We start from the raw sequence: 23,696 nt of genomic DNA, 5'->3' as shown, positions 1-23,696 counted from the left end.
CATCTGCTGTTCCCTACGCTGGAATGCATTCCATGAGAAACTCTTTTCAGCCCTTTGGGTCTCCGTTCAAATATTAGTTCCCTAAAGACACCCTCCATATACACACTTGCTAATAAGGAGCCAGACACCTCCCATCCCAACTTTCTTCCATCCCAGTACCCTATTTTGTTTCTGCAGGATAAGTCCTGGGTCTAGAAGAGATCAATTAGGCTTCCTGAACATGTAATGTGACCCCTCCATTTCTGGATATTATATCTGCTACAGGGTATTCTCTTAGAGGATTTTCTGTCCTGGAAGCATTCACTGCTGTATGTCCTGAAAAATGATGCTGATCTCTCTGCCATGAGTCCTAACAGGGCAGGCTTCCTTCTCTTATCATTAGATAAGTAAATTCTGTTTGACTTATCCAAGAATTGTCAGAGCCTGGTTTTTCCAGTAATGCAATCATACTATTGACATTTTGAGTACAGTAGTTATACAACTTATCATTGTGCTGAGACGGTTAGTTGTCCCTCTATATCTATTCTCTTGTTCCTTCATTAAAAAAAATTTTTAGCTGGGTACATGTTGTTCAGTGTAAAGACTACACTTCCCAGACTTCCTTGTTATTAGGCGTGGTCATATGACTATGTACTGACCAATGGGATGTGAATTAAGTGATGTGTGTACTCTCTAGGTCACATCCTTAAAAGGAAGGGGAGCGTCCTCACTTTCTCTTCCCATCCCTACTCGCCTGAATGTAACCCAGAGAAGGTGGTGAGCCATCTTCAATCTTGTGGGTGACCACATCTAGTGATGGCAAATCAGCAAGACAAAAGGAACCTGGGTCCCTGGCACCACAGGGAGGCTAACTGTCCTAGATATCTCACCACCAGATTGTTACATGAGAAAGAAATGAAATTCCCTCTTGCTCAAACCATTTGGGTCTTTCTGTTATAGCAGCCAACCTATACTCTGGCTAACAGAATCTGAAAGCATCATATTTATTTATTTATTGTATATTGTTCTCTACTGCCCCTAGAAAATAAATTCTAAGAAGACAGAAACCTTTATCCATGATCATCACTTTATCCCTAGAACTTGGAACAGTGCCTGGCAGATAATAAGACCACAGTAGACAATAAGTAAATACTTGCTACATGAATGAATAAGCTAAAGTAGAAATAAGTCACTTGCTTTCATTGGCTGACTGCGTTTCTTTCTGTCCAGGTTTTTGCTTTCCCCATTCCTCTCTGGCCCTCTCTTTTAGCTTGTCTGCCCCTGTTAAAACAGACTTCTCAGTACTGGGGAGCCCCCAGGTCTTCCATATACTCATTTGACCTTAATTGGGAGGAGGAAACTTTCTGACTCTGGGGTCTGAACTTTATCACAGTTCTTTGCAGACCCAAATAAGTTTGGAAAGACATTTTGACACAAGATCACATGTCAGAGAAATTCACATGGGATATCAGAAAGCATCTGGTCCCTCATTGGGTTACCACCTTCATGCTCTTCCTTTTCATGACAAAATATCAAAACATGGAAAACAGAGAGTTAACTACTATGCAATTTGTTTGGTTTTTCTCTCACTTCCTAGGGGTCCTAGGGTGATTTGAGGCTCTGGGTCTGAAAACACATTAGCCTAGAGCAACATTGTCCAATGGAAACATAATGCAGACCACAAATGTAAGCTTTATGTCTAATTTCAAATGTTATAGTAGCCACATCAGATTTAAAAAGTAAAAAGAAACTGATGCAAATAATTCAAAAATATAGTTAACATGTTTAAAATATTATCGTTTCAACGTGTATAAAAATTATTAAAAGTCAGTACAAAAATTAACAAAATATTTTATGTTTTTATGCTAAATCTTTGTGTTTTGCTCTTACAGCACATCTCAGTTCAGACTAACCACATTTCAAGTGCTAAATAGTCACATGTGGCTGGTAACTATCACACTGGGTGGCATAGGTCTACAGGAAAAGGTACCGAAGTAGAGTGTGTCCAGGTCTGTCATAGGCTGATCCTCAAGGCAATCTGAATTTCAGTGTACTCATCTATAAAATGGGGCTAGTTATACCTGTTTCAGAGTGTTTAGGGGAGGAACGATAGAGCTAATATAAGTGAAAATGAGTGTTGAGTAAGTGTGGGACAGTGTGCCTTTTGTGAAAAATAAAAGCAGTTTCCAGCATGCTCTCCCTCTGCTACTCCTCTCTATTAATGTCAATTACCCAGCAAAACAAAGCAGGAAGAAGAAGGACTCACCTTCCTGGTCAGTGGATGAAACCAGTGTGACCCCTTCTACTGCCACTGTCCATCTCATATCCAGGAGGAGTTTGGGTTGGCGACACTGTCAGGGTTCTCAGAGAGACCAATAGCAGGTACTGATTTATATATCTAGAGAAAGAGAGAGAGAGATTTATTATCCACTGAGGACCTAAATAGAACAAAAAGGCAGAAGCAGGCAAAACTGCTGTCTGCTAAAGCCAAAATATCTATCTACCTTCTCCTGTCCTCAGACATTGGTACTCCGGGTTCTCAGGCCCTTGGACTTGGACTGGGATTTACACCGTCTGCCCAGACATCCACTCTAATCATCCTGGTTCAGACACACCACACTACAGTTGTCCTTAGTCCTGCCTTTACACAGAGAAGACAGATGCTATCCCCTAAGTGGAGTGACTTAGGATCTAGAAAATGCTTCTGTTTCCAAATGTCTTCCCACTGTGCCTGAACCCTCCATAATGGTCCGTTCCAAATGGGTTTCAATCATTGTCCTCTGCCCACCCCATCTCCAGTCTTAAAATGTACATACTGCTGAGGTTAAGGACACTTGAGAACACAGTGGTTTCCAAACTTCAGTGTGATCAGCAAGTCTCTATATGGAGCCTGGGAGTCAGCACGCCTGACCCACACCCAGATGAGATTTGTGGAGCATGCTCTGAGCAACAAGGCCCTTAAGCCAGAGTGTGACCTTGTATGTCTAAAGCTTTCCTCCTGTGATGGCTGAGAACACAGATTGCTGGCAGGTCTGCCTTCCCTGACACTCCTGCCACAGACCAACTCCTTGAGCACTGAACAGTACGGGCTCTGAATGTCAATGCATGCGTGTGGGCGCACACACACATACACACAGCTGCTGAATGCAGCGTTCCTGCAGTGCCAGGTCTGAACCCAGACCACCATCAAGCCTGCCTCTTGGGCCTCAAACCTTTCAGAAGTGCTGGGTAGGTCACAGCCCTCTTCCTCCCACAGACAAAAACACAGCTCAGAGGCAGACAGCAAATTCCTGCCTGAGGATGCATATCTTTGGGCTAATTAAATAAACACAGCTTAATTAAATTAAAGCAAGATCAGAATCTGCCTAAACTCTGCTGGGCTGCCATGAATCTTTCATTTTCATAAATGAATGATTGTTTACCTGCTTTGGGGCTTTCCCTGAGGGGAGAGGAGCCTCTGGTAGAAACAGCTCCCTGTGGTCAGAGGAAGGCAAATATGGGGTATTTTTATTTAGGGAAACAGGAGGCTTTTGAACTTCTTTGTGCTTTTTGGCTGGGGAGTAAGCATCATGCCCTGTTACTGGGCACAGGATGAGTGTGACTGAGGTTGCTCTCCTAAAACCAGAGGGTTGTTAAGAGTCTGGAACAGTAGACCAAATGTGTGGTGGAGAGAGAGAGAGACAGAAACAGAGACACAGGGAAACAGAAACAGAGACAAGAGATTGAGCACTGGTAAAGCTGCAAACTCACCCAGAGGTGAGGCTAGTATGAATATGCTTAGCAAATTCCAAGAGACAGGCTTTGAACGATATTGGTTGCTGCCAGGAATCAGCAAGGAGAATAAAAAGCACCTGTTTCAGAAAATTTTCTCAAAGCAGGAGCCAGAAGAGATAAAGAAAAGCAACTGTGGTATTCCTTAAACTTATGCAGTGCTGTATGTCAACTGTGTCTCAGTAAAACTAGAAAAAAAGAAAGACAGAAATTGTGCAAACCTTATGGAGCAGATAGAATTCCTCTGCTTAGCAGGGCAAAACCCACGTCTGCCCACAAGGCCTGACTTGGGGATCCATGAGAAAGAACTTCTCAGCACGGCTGTGGACCAGCAGGTTCAGGGCGCTCCCCAGGAGCCTAGCTGACTATTGCTGTGTGACCCATCTGTACTGGAGGGTTCGTGGGGGGAAGGCATGGACATCACTGCCCAAGGATGTCCAAATGGTGGGCCCAATGCCTGGACTTCGCCTGCACCTTATCTAAAACTTAGATCCGGAGAGGCAGCATGCAAAACATCCTGGTCTCCAACAAGCCAACTTCAGAGTCTCCCTCATCTCTTCCTCTCTCTCTGGGGACTTGCCTCCCCAGTCCCATGGGTCTCTTCTAGCAGGCTGGGAAGGGAAAGACAAAGAGGACAAATGCACATTTTGCAAGTTCCAGTGGAAAGCCTTTGGGGAAGGAAGTTGAAACTAATGGGAAAGCCGTGGTTTTCATTCATCTACACCACTGTCACTTCCATTAGCCAGGAAATGTGAGAAGGGGGCTGTGCAGTCTATCATTGTCCTTTGGGTGTGCTGGTGACACTGCTGATGGCGTTGTTTTCTGGCTTCAAACTTGCCCTCATTAGCAGGACTTTTGCTCAAATTTCTCATAGAGCTGATAGCTTATATCACCTTTTAGATTCTGTAAACTCTGCTTTTGGCTTCCCACTTAGCTCAACTCTCATCTCCCTACTACCAACACAGACTCAGCCATAACTAAGCAGACATTGCTGTTCTTATAACCCTACTCACCTGCTTCCACTTCCAACCCTGAATCTGAGACTTCTCCCGGCCTGGAATATCTCTCCATTAGTTTTCTGACCAGCAGAAGTATCTTTTTGTCATTCTGATCAAGTGTTCCCTACCCAGTGAAGACTTCCAGACTACTTTTTCAGTTCCATTTACTCCAGCCTCTCCAGTGATCCCAGAGTTGTGAGGATCAAATGAGAAAGTGCACTATAAACTATGGGGCATCCAACCAGACTAGTGGACGTTGTCATGCATCATGGCTGGCTCTAAACTTTGAGCACATTAAAGAGCCATTTTAAACCCAAAAGACCTAGGGCTGCTAGTTCAAGGTGACAGACTCAGTCCATGGATTTGTTTATTTCCTCTCTCTATAAGAATCCAAGAGAGATCCACCAGGACACTAAAGATTTTTAAATCTTTCTGCAACACGCAAAGCAGGGAGAGTAATGTTTAGTAGAAGCCAAGCAGAAGAGGTTGTAGAGAAGATAAAGACAATGGAGAGCAAGAGTGAGAAATGAGGATAGAAACAGGGTCACGAACTGAAAGTCTACATATAGAATAACACTCCTGATATTTCCCCCTAACACTCTGCTTTCACAACATCTGGCATCCAAATATTTACATACAAGACTGGGACAAAAAAAGCCTAAAATTAAAGCTGAAATTGTGTCTCTACAAGAAATGGGAATGGACTTCCTGGGAAGAACTAGGGCATCCAGCGTGGGATTATGGTGCACTGCAGTGAACCCTTTCATTCTGATATGCAGAGACCTTCAGAAGGGAATAAGTAGCTGCCTCCCCACTCACTGAAGCCCACCACAGTCAATAAGACTCACCACTGACACAGGGCTCCTGAGCAGCTTTGCTATACTGTCGTTTCTTAAACAGTCAAGACCACAAGACTGTTGAGAAAAGCCTACAATGTGAAATAGAAAGACTAAGATGAATAAAAGAGAAAATGACCTTGGAGGAAAAATAAAGAATAGAAGAAAATTTAAGTGAGAAAAAAACTCTAATTAGTATTTTCAGAGAGAGATGAAAAGATGTTGCAGCCATAAAATATAAATGCATCCATAAAATAAAATATAAAAGACCATCAAAAAAAGAAAAATTCTTAGAAATAAGAATATGACTACTAAAATTTTGTTAAAGTTAATAAGAGTTGAAAGATAAATCCTTGAAAATATCTCAGAATGTAAAATATTAAGACAAAGAAGCAAAAAAGTGAGAGAAAAGTGGTACATAGGAGCAATCCAGCTAACAGGTTTCCCAGAAAGAGAGAAGAAATGAAAGGATGGAGATCATTGGTGAAATAACAAGGGAATTTCCCAAAGCTGAAGAAGGATACAAGTATTAGGTTGAAAGGTCTCACAATGTTCAGAACAGTCCATTTTTAAAAGTCCTTCTTTAAATTACATCATTATGACATTCTGGAACAAAAAGAACAAGAGCAAAATTCTTTTTCCAGAGAAAAGAAAAGAGGTCCTTGGTTGCAACAACAACAAAAATGATCAACTGGTTACTTACACAGAACAAAAATGTACTGGAAGGATGCTAACTACCTACTGAGGAACAACTGTAGAAAGACTCAGAAACAAAGGCAGAAACAAAGGGTCAAGGTCATGACACAGAAACAGCCTGATTACAACAGAGCTGCCACTCTTGCTGGGTCCTGCATACGACTCCAAAGATCACCACCACTACCACGGCCACTGAACCCTGAATACTTCCTCCACCAGTGAAATAAATTTTTGCGCCATCCACTCCAGATTCAAAGTCCCAGATGGGGGAATCTGATTGGCTAAGCTTAGGCACATGCCAGTACCCTAGTTTTCAGATGTCAGATGTCAAAGAGAAAAACTATCCGGCCTTGTGCATGGATACTCGAATTCTATCTCCTACCAAGACTCACACAAAGGTGGACTCTTCAAGCTTCAGAAGAGGTTCAGATGCCATGCAGTCAACACCAAAATAATAAATGTCCACTACAGTTCACCCCTCTGACTCTTCCCCATCTTTATATATACCTCTCTCCATACTTCATCTCCATAAAATTCCAAAACATACTTTAAAATGTTTATAACTACCATATGCAACCGTCTTCACCCTCATTCCCTTAACAAAGTCAAAGTCCCATAAGTTGGTGCATTCAGCAAGAATTCAAGACTTTCTAGGTGATGTCCATTTTCCCTCTAGCTCTATCACAATCCCCTATTGATTTGTGCAACTTCAGAGCTAATATACCCTACACACAACAGTGTGATAAGGAGAGAGAAAGGGAAAAAATAATAATTTAAATTTAAATATATATGTATCTGATATTTGGGTGACTATTACAGTCTCATTTCTGCAACCACAACAAGGCTATGGGAACTTTAATTCTCCTCAGGTAGTAATGGTAGTAGACATACTGTAGTTAATAAAAAAATAAATCTAAATTTAAGAATCTATTCCAGTGAGGACAAATTACTGCCCTCCATATAACAGAAAAAATCTAAACCAATCAACTTTCCACACGGTGCCCCACTGCCTCTCTCTGAGCACCATATTGGAGTTCCAGGATTGTACAGCCAAAGTGCACGCTGAACAGTGGAGGTCAGCAGATCAGCCTTTGTGAATGAAAGTGCTTCTTTTCACTGATTATTAAGAATCCCCTGCAGCAAGGAGTCTTTGGTGAGCAGCCTCATGAAACTCAAATAGTCTCACACTCATTCATTCAGAGAAGCCAATGCATATAACTCTTCTCCAACCCTCCTGGTCTCCTGGCCTCCAGTGTCACTCCCTTTGGATCCCTGACCATGGGTCAAACCATTCTGTGCAGCCCAGGAAGCAGTGCACGTTCTTTCCTCGGGTCATGCTCTTTCCATGCAAATGGGCAGTAAGATAGGCTGTTCAAAACTCTGCCCACCAGGAGGATTTCTCTTCCCTGGTGTCCTTCAGGGTGATCCCGAGTGAAGCCGCTACTCCAGCCTACTTCTGTTTGATGCCAAAGCATTGAGCTCCGGTTTGGTTTATGCTCAGTTTTCAATACTTACTAAACATCTTTCACTCTCTCTCACAGCCACAGACAACCAGAGAATGACTTCTATCACTTTCCAGTTTCAGGGCTCAGTCCTGAGCATTAGGGGCAAGATTCCCCTTTATAGATACAAATGTATGTGTAGAAGCTCAGGGAAAGACCTTACAGTCCCTCTGGTCCAGCTACATCCTGACCATAGCTTTTCCTCAGGCCTACTCACAGCCCTCAGTTAAGGGTCATTCATGTAATGGACACTCATGAGTTTGCTGACTGGCTGAACTGAAAAGGCAGATATTTAAGACTCCAGATGTTTGAGGTCCCAGAAGCCCCAGGTGTTTATTATATTATTTAAAAATAAATATATTACAGGCAGTTGGGTTTTCAGGAAGGAGAATCTGAGGTGGGTATTGGTGGACAGAGGGTTCATTTTCGACAACTCTCGGATAAACACTTTTGGAAGGGAAGACAAAGATGCAGGATTGGGCCCGAGGAGCACACAAACTGATAAAGCATCAGGGAAGGTTTCAGTGACCCCACCGGGAAGCCCAGAAGCTGAAATGGCCTTTCGGAATTGTCCTCAGTTGGGTAGAGGGTGCCTGGCCTCCAAACACTAAATTTTCATTGGATATACTTGATCAATATTTAGATTTATAAACATACACTTTAAAAAGTAGATTCATATACTCAAATTGTTCCAAACATACTTAAATGTTTTCCAATAACTAAACTGTATATCAGGTTTTAAATTTAAATTGAGAGTAGATAAAATTAAAAATTCAGTTCCTCAGTTGCACTAGCCCCAGTTCAAGTACTCAATGGTCACATGTAGTGAGTGGCTGCCATATTGACAGTGCAGGCCTATACAATAAAAATCATATGTGTGTACTCCTTGGGCTAAAAAGGATATGGTCTTAATCCCTAAATTCCCTCATCTTCAACTTGGGGCTCATAATGTAGAGCACATACACAGGTCATTACCAACTCATCAACAGCCAACTTAGAAAAATAAATGTCTACAGGTGACCATGTCTGCCATGAAGCTTCTAAGAGTCTGTTCTTCAGAAATGGAAAAAAGAAACTGAAGAGGAAGGCCAGCCTACAGATTACCGTGGCAGATTCCAAGCAGTATCCCATGCAAGACTAGATTGTCTATAGAGCTTTGCCCTGACCAGAGATCTCAACCACTAATTCCAGTAGGTCAAAATGTTCTACTTTCCCTTTTTATGGTGATCACAGTTCTACCAATTAGAGATTCCTCTGTGTCTATTTTAACAATTCAAACAACTCTTACAGATACAAGATCATTAGTCATTCATATCTTACAGACAGCTTGATCAGAAGACTTTCCTCTTAACACCTGAGTATCAACAGTGAATTCAAGATCTTTCAGTAACTGAAAGGAAATCGGCAATTTGGGAGCATAAAGCACCTCCTGTGGATGAGTGAACCTGGGTGTGGTGCCCCGTTGGGAATCGTAGAGCAACCTGAAAGCACTGGGAAGTCTGGGATGACAAGGCGCCAGGAAATGGAAGAGGGGCAAAAATACAGGAGCAGCTGCCAGGGAAATGTCAGAGAGCACGGTCTTGAAGTGGAAAAGAAACGATGGGACATCTTTTCCTTCTTTACCTCCTTGCTGGCTTTCTTCTTGCGCTTCTCCTTCCTCTTCTACCTCCTCTTTCCCTGTCCTCTTGTTCCTCCATCTTCTTCACTTGTCCTTGCTTTCTCATCTCCTCCTCTTCTTTGTCTTCCTTCTCTCTGCTTCCCCTACTCAGCTCCACTAACAGCCTCCAGCTCCCAGAGACCAGCAATCAGCCTAGTATTTGCAAAAACATACATCTCAGCTATGTACTGAGTTAAATTTTCTTTTGTGGACCATCTTGGGAACCTACCACTGCATATAGTATTATTTTTGTAAGAAAGTGAGTTCCTAATTCCAAGCAACTCTAGCTTAGCTGGTAACTCCCTGTATATAGACTCTGCTGTGCAGTGCCTTACCTATAGGGAAGCTCAATAAATATTAGTTTATTAGAAATAAACAAAAGTGTTGATGTTCTTGAGTGTAAATGTATTTCTTCACAAAGACATAAATCAAATACATCTGGTACGTTGAATGGCCAGGCTTAAACCAGACTGGGATTAAAATATTCATTCATCAACTCAGAAGCTACCTTTTGTTATAACACAAACATCTTCCAATAGCTGGAGGCCATATGTTAAATAAATGTGAAGAAATATTTTCATCAGTAAAGTCAGCTTCTTACATCTAAAGCTGTCAAAATGATGATTTCTAAAATTTAATCTAAATTCAGTTCATATTTAAAATGGAAGGTTATTTTTCTGTTTCTAACACATGAAAATAAGCAACTGTTACACTCAAATTTGACTGAATTCTCTGGTTAAAATTTCAAATTAGTTAAGAAATGTCTCCACGTAATTTGCATAAAATGCAGGTTTAGTATTTTTTTCTTTTGTCTGAATACGTATGCAGTAAAGATCATTCTGTTTGGGAGGAAAGTGCTTTGGTTTGGTTTTATTATTGGGTACATGAACAAAAACATGATAACAACATTATAAGAAAAGAAAAATTTGCTTATAATTTCACCACCTCTGCAAATCAAAATGTTTTTATTTCTTTAACTTTATAACTGAAACTTCCATTTGGATATAGGTAAGACTCACACTGATGTCATTAATGAATTAATTATGCAAATAAGTCCTCCTCAAATACCAACATGTATATTACCATCCTTATAGCTTTATAGCTGAGAAAATAAGTAATGCAGCTAATGGGGAGCCAGAGCATGATTCTCCATGAGTTCAGACTTGACACTGCCTCTCACCCACTCAAGCACACTAGGGTCGAAGCAAGCTCTTCCTCTAACTCCCTACAAACTGCCACTTACAGGTGGCAGAGTCAGACATCTAAATCAGGGAGTCACTCTAGCTTTGGAGCAGAGGCCTCCTGGCCATCAGCAGTGAAATTATCTCTGGAAATGTAAGTGTGGCTCAGAATCTGGCATGGACTGGGAAGTACTAAAGTAGACTCTGCCAAACAAAGTGACTGAACCTCTGGTCTCAGCCTGATTGGGCCCTACTTTCCCTTCTCAGAATGGACTTGCAGAGCCCGGCTGCACTCATTTTCTGTGCTGTCACTGGAGCCAATTAGTGAGAATGGGCTCCCTCCATAGGGGTGATGCTAACAAGGGTGAAAGGAAGAGAGAACACAGTGCCCAACACAATCTCACAAATAGACATTCAGTGCTTAACAAATGTTCGCTTGCTGATTTACACACAAAAAGTCCACAATTAATAAGCTCAATAAATTACTCCAAAGTAAAGACGTCCTAGTATCCACAATTCAGATCAAGAAATAGAACATATAATAGAACAAACAGCAACCCAGAAGCCTCCCCAGACCCCTTGTACTCACTACCCTCTTTTCTCCCCAAAGGTAAACACTATTCTAATATCTAACTTCAGTTTTATAGCCAAGGCACCTCACATATGGAAGGCAATAAATGTTCATTCTAATACCATAATTTAGATTTGCCTCTTTTTGAATTTTATGTAAATGCAACTGTACAGTATGTAGGTTTGTGAGATTCATCCATGTTGGGGTATATCGTTGCAGTTGATTATTTTGCCCCTGTATTAAACTGCATGCACATATCATAATATATACATGAAACTTTTCTACTGCTGAAAGATATTTGGGGTGTTTCCAGCTTTGGGCTATTAGAAACAATGCAGCAATGAGCATTCTCGTCCATGTTTTTCAGGGTTCATATGTATATACTTCTGTTGGGTGTAAATACAGGAGTGAATTCCTAGGTACTAGGGTATATGTAAGTTTAACTTTATTAGAAGTTGCCAGACTTTTCCAAGATGGTTGTATCAATCTACATTCCTACCAGGAATATACGAGAGTTGCAGTGGTTCTACGTTTTGACAATACTTGGTATTGCCAATCTTTTTCAGTGTTAGTCATTCTGCAAGTGCATAGGAGTATTTCATTGTGGTTTTCAATTTAAACATGCCTGACCAGTAAAATGACTGAGCAGCTTTTCATATGTTTAGTGGACACTGAATATCATCATTTGCAAAGTTCCTTTTCAGGTCTTTTGCCATTTTTTTTTTTTTGGATTGTCTGTCTTTTTCTTATTGAAGATATCTTTTCATTCTTCTGCAAATGATCCCTTTGCTGTGTGTACTGCAGATATCTTCTCTCACTCTGTTACTTGAGTTTCCCACTCTTGATGGTGTCTTTTGACGAACAGAAGATCCCAATGTTAAGGTAGTCCACCTTATGAATCTTTATTTTCTGATTAGTGTTTTTGTGTCCTGTTTATCTTTGTCTTCCCAAGATCATGGAGATACTCTCATATGTAATCTTCCAGAAGATTACTGTTTTACTTTTTACATTCAAACTACAGTCTGCCTGAAATTTCTTTCTTTTATGAAGTAGGGGTTAAGACTTATTTTTTTCCAAATGGATATCTAATCGGTCCAACACCATTTATTCAAAACATTATCTTTTTTCTATTGCTCTAGAATCCCACCTTTGTCATAAATCAAGTGTCTATTCACATGTAGGTCTATTTCTGAATTCTAGTCTACTCCATGTGCTTTTTTTTTTAAGGGGTAGAGGGGTTATCTTTGCACAAATACACTACTTTTTAAATTACTGTAACTTTAAAATAAGATTTGATATCCATTAAAGCTAAGCCCTCCTACTTTCTTCAAGATTGTGTTGGTTACTCTTGGCCCTTTACAATTTCATATAAATTTTAAATCAGCCCATCAATTTCTACCAGAACAGCTGCTGGGATATTAAATGGGACTACCTTGAATTTACAGGTCAATTTGCAACTAACTGATAACTTTATTGAGTTATTTAGTCCATAAACATAGTCCATCCCTCCATTTATTTAGGTTTTAATTAATTTCTCTCAACAATGGTGTATAGTTTTCATTGTGAAGGTCTTATACACAGTTTTTTATTAGATTACTAGGTATCTGATACAATTTGATGTTATTATTAATGACATAATTTTCAAAATTATTTTCTAACTTTTTGTTCCTGAAATAGAGAAATATATTTTACTTTTACATGACCTTTAGCCAGTGCTCTTGCTAGATTCACTTATTAATGTCAACAGTTTATCTGTAGATTCTTTCTGTTTTCTATATGAACAATTATGTCATCTATAAATAATGATACTTCCAATCTATTTACCATTTCAAACAAACTTTATTGCCTTATTGCACTGCTTAGAACTTCAAAACAATGTGGAATAGGAGTGGTAATAGCATAGCACGCTTGTCTTATTTCCAATTCCTGAAGGAAAACAGTCAATATTTCACCTTAAGTATGATGTTTACTATGAGTTTTTGTACAAACTTTTTGTCTGACTAAAAATATTTTCTTCGAGTCTTAGTTTTCTAAGAAGTTACTATTATCATTATTATAAATGGATGTTGAATTACATAAGATGTTTTTTATGCCTATTGAGATAATTGTACAACTTTTCTCATTTAGTTTGTTAATGATATGAATTACAGTGACTTTTGAATGCAAAAATTTATATCACATTAATAGAATAAATCATAGTCATGATATATTATCCTTATATATCACTGAATTTAATTTGCTAATATATTGTTTAGGATTTTTGCATTTCTGTTCATGAGAGAGACTACTTTGTAGTTTTTATTTTTTGTAAAGAACTTGTCAGGTTTTGGTCTCTTAAAATGTGTTGGAAATTTTTTCTTCTTCCTATTCTCTAGAAGAGTTTGTTTACAAGCAGTGTTTTTTTTTTCTTTTACAATAATTTTGACCTCTGATGAAGCCATATGGGCCTGGAGTTTATTTTGCGGGAACTTTTTCTTTATGGATTCTATTTCTTCTAGACCATAGGACCATTCAGATATTTTATATCTTCTGTGTCACTTTTGGTAACTTGGGTTTTTTCTAAAAATTTATGAATTTCAATTAAGTTCTCTAATGTATTGGTATAAAATAGTTTATCATATCATTATCTTTTGAATGTTGGTGATATCTGTAGTTTTGTCCTCTTTTTCACTCCTGAAATTACTACATTATGCCTTCTCTCTTTGTGATTGCTCTTGCCAAGGGTTTATCAATTTTATCGGTCTTTTTACAGAACTAATTGTTGGCTCTTTTCTGCATGGAAACACAAAAGACCCCAAATACCCAAGACAATCTCAAGAAAGAACAACAAAACTGAAGGTATCATGCTCCCTGACTTTGAACTATACTACAAAGCTACAGTAATTATAACAGTATGGTACTGGCACAAAAACAACACATAGATCAATGGAACAGAATAGAGAGCCCAGAAATAAACCCATGTTCATATGGTCAATTATCTATGACAAAGGAAGGAACAATATACAATGGGGGAAAGACAGCCTCTTCAATAAAAAGTGTTGGGAAAACTCAACAACTACATGTAAACGAATCAAAACTGGACTATTTTCTCACACCATAAACAAAAAAACTCAAAATGGATTAAATAGTTAAATATAAAACTCCTAGAAAAAAACAGCACAGAATTTGACATTGGTATTAGATTTTTTTTTTTTTTTTTTTGGATGTATCTCCTCAGGCAAGGGAAACAAAAGCAAAAATAAGCAAATGAGACTATATCAAACTAAAAAGTTTTTCTATAGCAAAGGAAACTATCAATACAATGAAAAGGTAGCCTACAGAGAACATATTTGCAAATGATATATCTGATAAGGGCCAATATCCAACATATACAGAGAACTAATACAACTCAACATAAGAAAACAAACAACATGCCTCTAGAGAAGATGGCGGAGTAGAAGGATGCTCGCAGGTCACCCTCTCCCACAAATACACCAAGACCCACATCTACAGACCCACTCAGCCAACCAGAGCACCTGTGGAACTCCGACAGAACATCGCCCTCTTCAAAAGATAAAGACGCCAAAAATCTGGTAGGAGAAAAGGAAAAAAGAAAGAACAAAAGGCAAAGCAGCGCGGGACGGGTCCCGCGGGGAGGGAGCAGCAAAGGAGGACTGGCGCTCGCTCGCTGGGTCTCCCCTCTCCAACTGAGAGGCCAGCGGGACGGAGGGGGAGCCTCCGAGGCTCGGATCTGTACAGAGCAGCCCTTGACTAACAGAACTAAGTTAAACGGGCACAGAGCGTCCCCCCGACACCCAGCCTGAGACGCGGGCCGGCAGCCGCGGGCAGGGCCAGGCTGCACAAGCCGGACGGAGGACGGAAGTGGCTGCACGGAGGCAGCCCCGGGGGAACGCAAGGGGCTGCGCGCCGAGGCTGTGGGTGCACAGGGCAGAACAACCTGGGCCGTCCATAAAACAGCAAGGTTGATGTGCTCTCAAGATGGGGGAAGGGTGCACACCCCCATCTCTGAAAACCCCCGGAAAGTTTTCGGGGGAAGAGAGGCGGGGCTCAGGCGCAGCCGCCATATCCTCCGCGCTGAGCACCCAGGCGGGGGCGGGAGCGAAACCTGCTTCCGCACCCAAGGGCTTAGCAGCCTCAAAGGCCAGACTGAGACTGGCCTGCAGCCCGGGGCAGATAGGATCCTTCCATCCTGGTCCCTCAGAGAACTTGCTCCACAAAGACAAACAAGGAGCTGGGTTTTGGCTCGGAGCAGGGACAGGGCTGTCCCTCGGTCTTCCCCGAGCCCACCCGGGCGGAGCGCCGACCGGGGCGGAGCGCGCAGCCGCACAGAGCAGCGGAGCTACCGGCGGCGGCGGCGCAGGTAGAGCGAGAGCGGCCCCCCGCCTTTCGGGCAGGAACACAGCCCCTGACCGAGGTGCTGGGAGGGGGCACGACCCGCCCTCCTACCCGGCGAGTCTGCAACATCTCACTGCGGCATCCGGAGGGGCAGCGACCCGCCCGCCCACAGCAGAGAGCTGCACCTGACCCAGTGTTAGGAGGAGGCGCGATCAGCTTGCTGACAGGTGCTGGGAGTAGCACAGAAGAGGGCGCCAACGGAGGGCCTCTGAAAACAGCAAGCTGAGCTTCCAAAACAGGACGAAGACAGAAAGACTTCACATTAAAAGCACACAGACTCCAGGAGAACACCGACAAATCCCCCCCCCTTTTTTTTTTAAATCTGTTTTTACCTGTTCCATTTTCTATTACTCTTAATCTTTACTTCTTAATTCATTTCTATTTCTCTTGGGTTTTGATGTCCTGCTATTGATTAGACACAGGTTTCAAATACATCTATTCATCTCCCCCACCCCTTTTTTTTGTAAAGGTTTCAAAAGGACGTCTCAACCCGATTAATACTCTGCTTCAACTCACTCTTCTATTATTCATTATACACTGTTTTCAAACCCTCTTTCTCCCTTCTTTTAAAATTCTTTCTCTGTCTCTCTCTTTTTTTTCTTTTTTTCCTAAGTTCTATTCCTAAATAGGCATCAGATTGATAAAATCCTTAAGGACCAAAATAAACAACTGATACTCCATAAACCACAGTGCCAAAGAGGTATGAGCAAGATGAAGAAGCAGAAAAACCTTTCCCAATTAAAAGAACAAGAGAAATCCCCTGAAAGAAAGATCAACGAAATAGACATCGATAGCCTACTAGATCAAGATTTCAAAAAAGGAGTGATCGAATTGCTGAAGGAATTAAAAGAGATAGTGTTTAGAGATATAAAATATGTCAAAAATGAAATTGAAGCTATAAAGAAGAGCCAAGTAGAATGGGTAAACTCATTGACAGAGATGAGGAATGATCTAATAGCTGTGCAAAGCCGACTAGATAATGCAGAGGAACGAATTAGTGATCTAGAAGACAGGGCAATAGAAAGCACCCATTCAGAAGAACTACAAGAGAAGCAAATAAAAAATAATGAAAATAGCATAAGGGACCTATGGGATCATATAAAGTGTCCCAATCTTCGCATAATAGGGGTCCCAGAAGGAGAAGAAAGATCAAAGGGGATTGAAAAGGTTTTTGAAGAAATCATGACTGAAAACTTCCCAAACTTAAAGAAGGAATCAGATATCCAAGTACAGGAAGCTCAGAGGGTCCCAAACAGGAAGAACCCAAATAGACCCACACCAAGACATATCATAATCAAGATGGCCAGAGTCAAGGATAAAGAAATGATTCTAAAGGCAGCAAGAGAAAAGCAAAGAGTAAGTTACAAGGGAACCCCCATAAGGCTCTCAGCTGATTTCTCTACACAAACACTACAGGCCAGAAGGGAGTGGCAAGATATATTCAAAGCCCTGAATGAAAAAAAGATGCAGCCTAGGATCCTTTATCCAGCAAGGCTATCCTTGAGGATAGGAGAAATAAAGAGTTTCACAGACAAAAAAAAAAAAAAAAAAAAGCTGCAGGAGTTTAGCAACACTAAACCCATGCTGAAAGAAATATTGAAAGGGCTATTCTAAATAGAAAAGCAGCAGGATGCTACAGAAATGAGAAACACACAACTGGAAAGGTGATAACTCATGAATTACAAATAAAGTAAACATGAAATTCTTTTATAAGAAGACATACAAATCACTGAGAGTGGGAGAGGGAGGCAGGGAAATATAGAATATTTTTTTCTTTCTTTTTTAAATTTTTTTAACAGTAGGATGGGTTTCAGATCATGTTACTATCAGTTTAATAAAAACAGTTATAGTAATGGGTTGATAGATTTACAAAAAAGGGTAACCACAAGCCAAAAATTTACAAAGGAGTCACAAAAATTAAATAAAATCCATGATAATACAAAGGAAAATTACCAAACCACAAAAGGAAGAAGAAAGGAACAAAGAGGATATACCAATTCAACTGCAAAGATAAGTTCAAAATGGCAATAAACACACATGTATCATTAATTACTGTAAATGTTAATGGACTAAATGCTCCAGTCAAAAGACACAGAGTGGCAGACTGGATAATAAAGCAAGAACCTTCAATATGCTACATACAAGAGACCCACTTTAGGGAGAAGGACACATATAGATTGAGAGTGAAAGGATGGAAAAGGATATTCCATGCAAATGGAAAAGCCAAAAAAGCAGGTGTTGCAGTACTGATTTCAGACAAAATAGACTTTAAAACAAAGGCCATAAAGAAAGATAAAGAAGGACATTTTATAATGATTAAAGGAGTGATACAAGATGAGGATATTACACTCATTAATATATATGCACCCAATATAGGAGCACCTAAGTACATACAAGAATTACTAACAGAGATAAAGGGGGATATTGATGGGAATACAATCATAGTTGGAGATTTTAACACTGCATTAACATCACTAGACAGATCTTCCAGACAGAAAATAAACAAGGCAACAGAGAAATTAAATACTACAATAGAAAAACTAGATTTGGTGGATATTTTCAGAGCATTACACCCCCCAAAAATAGGATATACATTCTTTTCAAGTGCACATGGAACATTTTCCAGGATCGATCATGTACTTGGGCACAAAAGAAACCTCAACAATTTTAAGAAGACAGAAATTATCTCAAGCATCTTTACTGACCACAATGCCATGAAACTGGAAATCCACAACAGAGAAACAAAGGAGAAAAAAAGGAAAGCATGGAGATTAAACAATATGTTATTGAAAAAACAATGGATCAATGAGGAAATCAAAGCTGAAATTAAAAAATACCTTGAGACAAATGAGAATGAAAGCACAACCACTCAAAACCTATGGGACACAGCAAAGGCAGTGCTAAGAGGGAAGTTTATAGCGATACAGGCCTTCCTCAAAAAAGAAGAACAATCTCAAATAAACAATTTAACCCACCACCTGAATGAATTAGAAAAAGAAGAACAAAAAGCCCCAAAAAGCAGCAGAAGGAAGGAAATAATAAAGATCAGAGAGGAATTAAATACAATAGAGATTAACAAGACCATAGAAAAAATCAACCAAACCAAAAGCTGGTTTTTTTGAAAAAATAAATATAATCGACAAACCTCTGGCCAAACTCACAAAGAAGAAAAAAGAGAGAGCACAAATTAGCAAAATAAGAAAGGAAAATGGAGAAATTACAACAAACAAAATAGAAATACAGAATATCATACGAGAATATTATGAAAAACTATATGGAACCAAACTGGATAACCTAGAGGAGATGGACAAGTTTCTGGAAACATACTGTCCACCAAAACTGAATCAAGAAGAATCTGAACACTTGAACAATCCGATCACTAGAAAGGAAATAGAAATAGCAATTAAAAACCTCCCTACAAATAAAAATCCAGGACCGGACGGCTTCACCGGGGAATTCTACCAAACATACAAAGAAGAACTCATACCAGTCCTTCTCAAACTCTTCCAGACGATTGAAAAGGAGGGAATACTCCCAAACTCATTCTATGAAGCCACCATCACCCTGATACCAAAACTAGGCAAAGACACTACAAAAAAAGAGAATTATAGGCCAATATCACTGATGAACATAGACGCCAAAATCCTCACCAAAATTTTAGCAAATAGAATCCAACAACACATAAAAAAGATTATACATCATGACCAAGTGGGGTTCATCCCAGGGACACAAGGCTGGTTCAACGTACGCAAATCAATCAGTGTAATACATCACATCAACAAGAGAAAGGACAAAAACCACATGATCATCTCAATCGATGCAGAAAAAGCATTTGATAAAATTCAACACCCATTTATGATAAAAACTCTCGCCAAAGTGGGTATAGAGGGAACATATCTCAACATAATAAAAGCTATATATGACAAACCTACAGCCAGCATAGTACTCAACGGGGAAAAACTCAAAAGCTTCCCACTAAAATCTGGGACAAGACAAGGATGCCCACTATCACCACTCCTATTCAACATAGTCCTGGAAGTCCTAGCCACAGCAGTCAGGCAAGAGAAAGAAATAAAAGGGATCCACATTGGAAAAGAAGAGGTAAAAGTGTCATTATATGCTGATGACATGTTACTATATATAGAAAACCCTAAAAGGTCCACACAAAAGCTACTAGAGCTGATTGAAGAATTCAGCAAGGTAGCAGGTTACAAAATTAACGTTCAAAAATCAGTTGCATTTCTTTACACTAACGATAAATCAACAGAAGAAGAAAGTAAAGAAACAATCCCCTTTAAAATAGCACCCAAAGTAATAAAATATCTGGGAATAAATCTAACCAAGGAGGTGAAAGAACTACACACAGAAAACTATAAACCATTGATGAAGGAAATTAAAGAAGACTTTAAAAAACGGAAAGATATTCCATGCTCTTGGTTTGGAAGAATCAATATTGTTAAAATGGTCACACTGCCCAAGGCAATCTACAGATTTAATGCAATCCCTATCCAGTTACCCAGGACATATTTCACAGAACTAGAACAAATCATAATAAAATTCATATGGAACCATCAAAGACCTAGAATTGCCAAAGCATTACTGAAGAGAAAGAAAGAGGCTGGAGGAATAACTCTCCCAGACTTCAGACAATACTATAGAGCTACAGTCATCAAGACAGCATGGTATTGGTACCAAAACAGACATATAGACCAATGGAACAGAATAGAGAGCCCAGAAACGAACCCACAAACTTTTGGTCAACTCATCTTCGACAAAGGAGGCAAGAATATACATTGGAATAAAGACAGTCTCTTCAGCAAATGGTGTTGGGAAAACTGGACAGCAGCATGTAAAACAATGAAGCTAGAACACTCCCTTACACCATATACAAAAATCAACTCAAAATGGATTAAAGACTTAAACATAAGACAAGATACAATAAACCTCCTAGAGGAAAACATAGGCAAAACATTATCTGACATACATTTCAAAAATTTTCTCCTAGAAGAAATAAAAGCAAGAATAAACAAATGGGACCTAATGAAACTTACAAGCTTCTGCACAGCAAAGGAAACCAGAAATAAAACAAGAAGAAAACCTACGGAATGGGAGAAAATTTTTGCAAGTGAAACCGACAAAGGCTTGATCTCCAGAATATATAAGCAGCTCATACGGCTCAATAAGAAAAAAATAAACAACCCAATCCAAAAATGGGCAGAAGACCTAAACAAGCAATTCTCCAAGGAAGACATACAAATGATCAAAAAGCACATGAAAAAATGCTCAATATCACTAATTATCAGAGAAATGCAAATCAAAACTACAATGAGGTATCACCTCACCCAGTCAGAATGGCCATCATTCAAAAATCCACAAATGACAAATGCTGGAGAGGCTGTGGAGAAAGGGGAACCCTCCTACACTGCTGGTGGGAATGCAGTTTGGTGCAGCCACTATGGAAAACAGTGTGGAGATTCCTCAAAAGACTAGGAATAGACTTACCATATGACCCAGGAATCCCACTCCTGGGCTTGTATCCAGAAGGAAATCTACTTCAGGATGACACCTGCACCCCAATGTTCATAGCAGCACTATTTACAATAGCCAAAACATGGAAACAGCCTAAATGTCCATCAACAGGTGACTGGATGAAGAAGATGTGGTATATTTATACAATGGAATACTACTCAGCCATAAAAACCGACAACATAATGCCATTTGCAGCAACATGGATGCTCCTGGAGAATGTCATTCTAAGTGAAGTAAGCCAGAAAGAGAAAGAAAAATACCATATGAGATCACTCATATGTGGAATCTAAAAAAACAAAAACAAAAACAAACAAACAAACAAAAACAAAGCGTAAATAAAGGACAGAAATAGACTCACAGACAGAGAATACAGACTTGTGGGTACCAGGGGGGTGGAGGGTGGGAAGGGATAGACTGGGATTTCAAAATTGTAGAATAGACTACACTGTATAGCACAGGGAAATATACACAAAATGTTATGATAACTCACAGAGAAAAAAATGTGACGATGAGTGTGTATATGTCCATGAATAACTGAAAAATTGTGCTGAACACTGGAATTTGACACAACATTGTAAAATGATTATAAATCAATAAAAAATGTTAAAAAAAAAAAAAAGAAAACAAACAACCTGATTTTAAAATGGGCAGAGAACCTGAATAGACATGAATAGAAAGCATACAGATGGTGAACAGACACATGAAAATATGCTCAACATCACTAATTATCAGGGAATTGTAAATCAAAGCTACAGTGAGATACCACCTGACACCTGTGAATGGTTATCATCAAAAAGACAACAAGCAGCACTGTACACAATAGCCAAGACATGGAAACAATCTAAATGTCTATCGACAGGTGACAAGATATAGAAGTTGTGGTATTTTTATACAATGGAATACTACTCAGTGATAAAAAGAATTAAATAATGCCATTTGCAGCAACATGGATGGACCTGGAGATCGTCATTCTAAGTGAAGTAAACCAAAAAGAGAAAGAAAAATATTCATATGTGGAATCTAAAAAAAAAGAAAAGAAAAAAGAAGACACTAATGAACTCATCTACAAAACACAAACAGACTTGCAGACATAGTAAATAATTTTATGGTTATCGAGAGAAAGCGGGTGGGAAAGGATAAATTTGAGAGTTTGAGGTTTGCAAAGGTTAACCACTATATTTATATCTATATAAAAATAGATAAAAAACAAATTTCTTCTGTATAGCACAAGAAACTATATTCAATATCTTGTAATAACCTTTGATGAAAAAGAATATGAAAACAAATATATGTGTGTATACACACACACACACACACACGCATGACTAGGACATTATGCTATACACCAGAAAATGACACATTATAACTGACTATACTTCAATAAAATTTTTTAAAAAGACAACAAATAACAAGTGTTGGCAAGGATGTGGAGAAAAGGAAACCCTCATCATGCACTGTTGGTAGGAAAGCAAATTGGTATACCCACTATAGAAAACCAAATGGAAGTTCCTCAAAAAAATAAAACTAAAACTGCCATATGATCCAGCAATTCCACTTCTGGGTATTTAATCAAAGAAAACAAAAACACTAATTGGAAAAGATGTATGTACTCCAGTGTTCATTGTAGCATTATTTACAATAGCCAAGATATGGAAACAAGAAGATACAGAAACAACATCTTGTCCACTGGTAGATGAATGTATAAAGATGTGGTACATATACACAATAGAACATTACTCAGCCACAAAAAAGAAATATTACCATTTGTGGCAACATGGATGGACCTAGAAAGTATTATTCTATGTGAAATAAGACAGAGACAAATACCACATGATCTCACTTACATGTGGAATCTGAAAAACAAAACAAACAAAACAAAATGAAATAGACTCAAAGACACAGAGAACTGATGGATAGTTGCCAGAAAGGAACAGGTGGCAGGTGGGCAAAATAGGTAAAGGGGATTAAGAGGTACAAATCTCCAGTTATATGTAAATATGTCATGGAGTTGTAATATACAGCATAAAGAATATGGTCAATAATATTGTAATAATTTTGTATGGGACCAGTTTGCTAAACTTATTGTGGCGATCATTTCATAATGTACATAATGTACACAAATGTGAAATCATTGTCATACATCTGAAACTAATATAATATTGTAAGTCAACTATATTTTAATTTTTAAAAATTTTAAGTCAAAATCTAGAAGCTAGAAGACTGTAACAGAGAAAAAGATTTCATTTACATTAGCAAGAATTACAATAATCAGAAAGATAAATTTCTTAGGAATAAATTCAACAATAAATGTACAAAACACATAATTTTTAAAATTCATTTTTTAAAAATTCCAGAGGACACTGCAGAATGTATAAAACAAACAGGAAAGCAAATCATATTTTTGGACAAGATGAGACTCAGTGTCATTTTTCTCCTTCTTATATCAAGAGTATGCTGATCTTTCTAAGTTGATTTTAAATTCAGCATTATCTCATTAAACCTGAAAATATGTTTTTTTTAAGTAGACAAAGGAATTCTACAGTTCATATTGGAAAATAAGCAAATGAGATTTGCAAAGGAA

This window comes from Camelus bactrianus, chromosome 3 (assembly GCF_048773025.1).
Source record: "Camelus bactrianus isolate YW-2024 breed Bactrian camel chromosome 3, ASM4877302v1, whole genome shotgun sequence".
Taxonomy (NCBI): Eukaryota; Metazoa; Chordata; class Mammalia; order Artiodactyla; family Camelidae; genus Camelus; species Camelus bactrianus.
Note: the sequence above shows the minus strand (reverse complement) of the source record.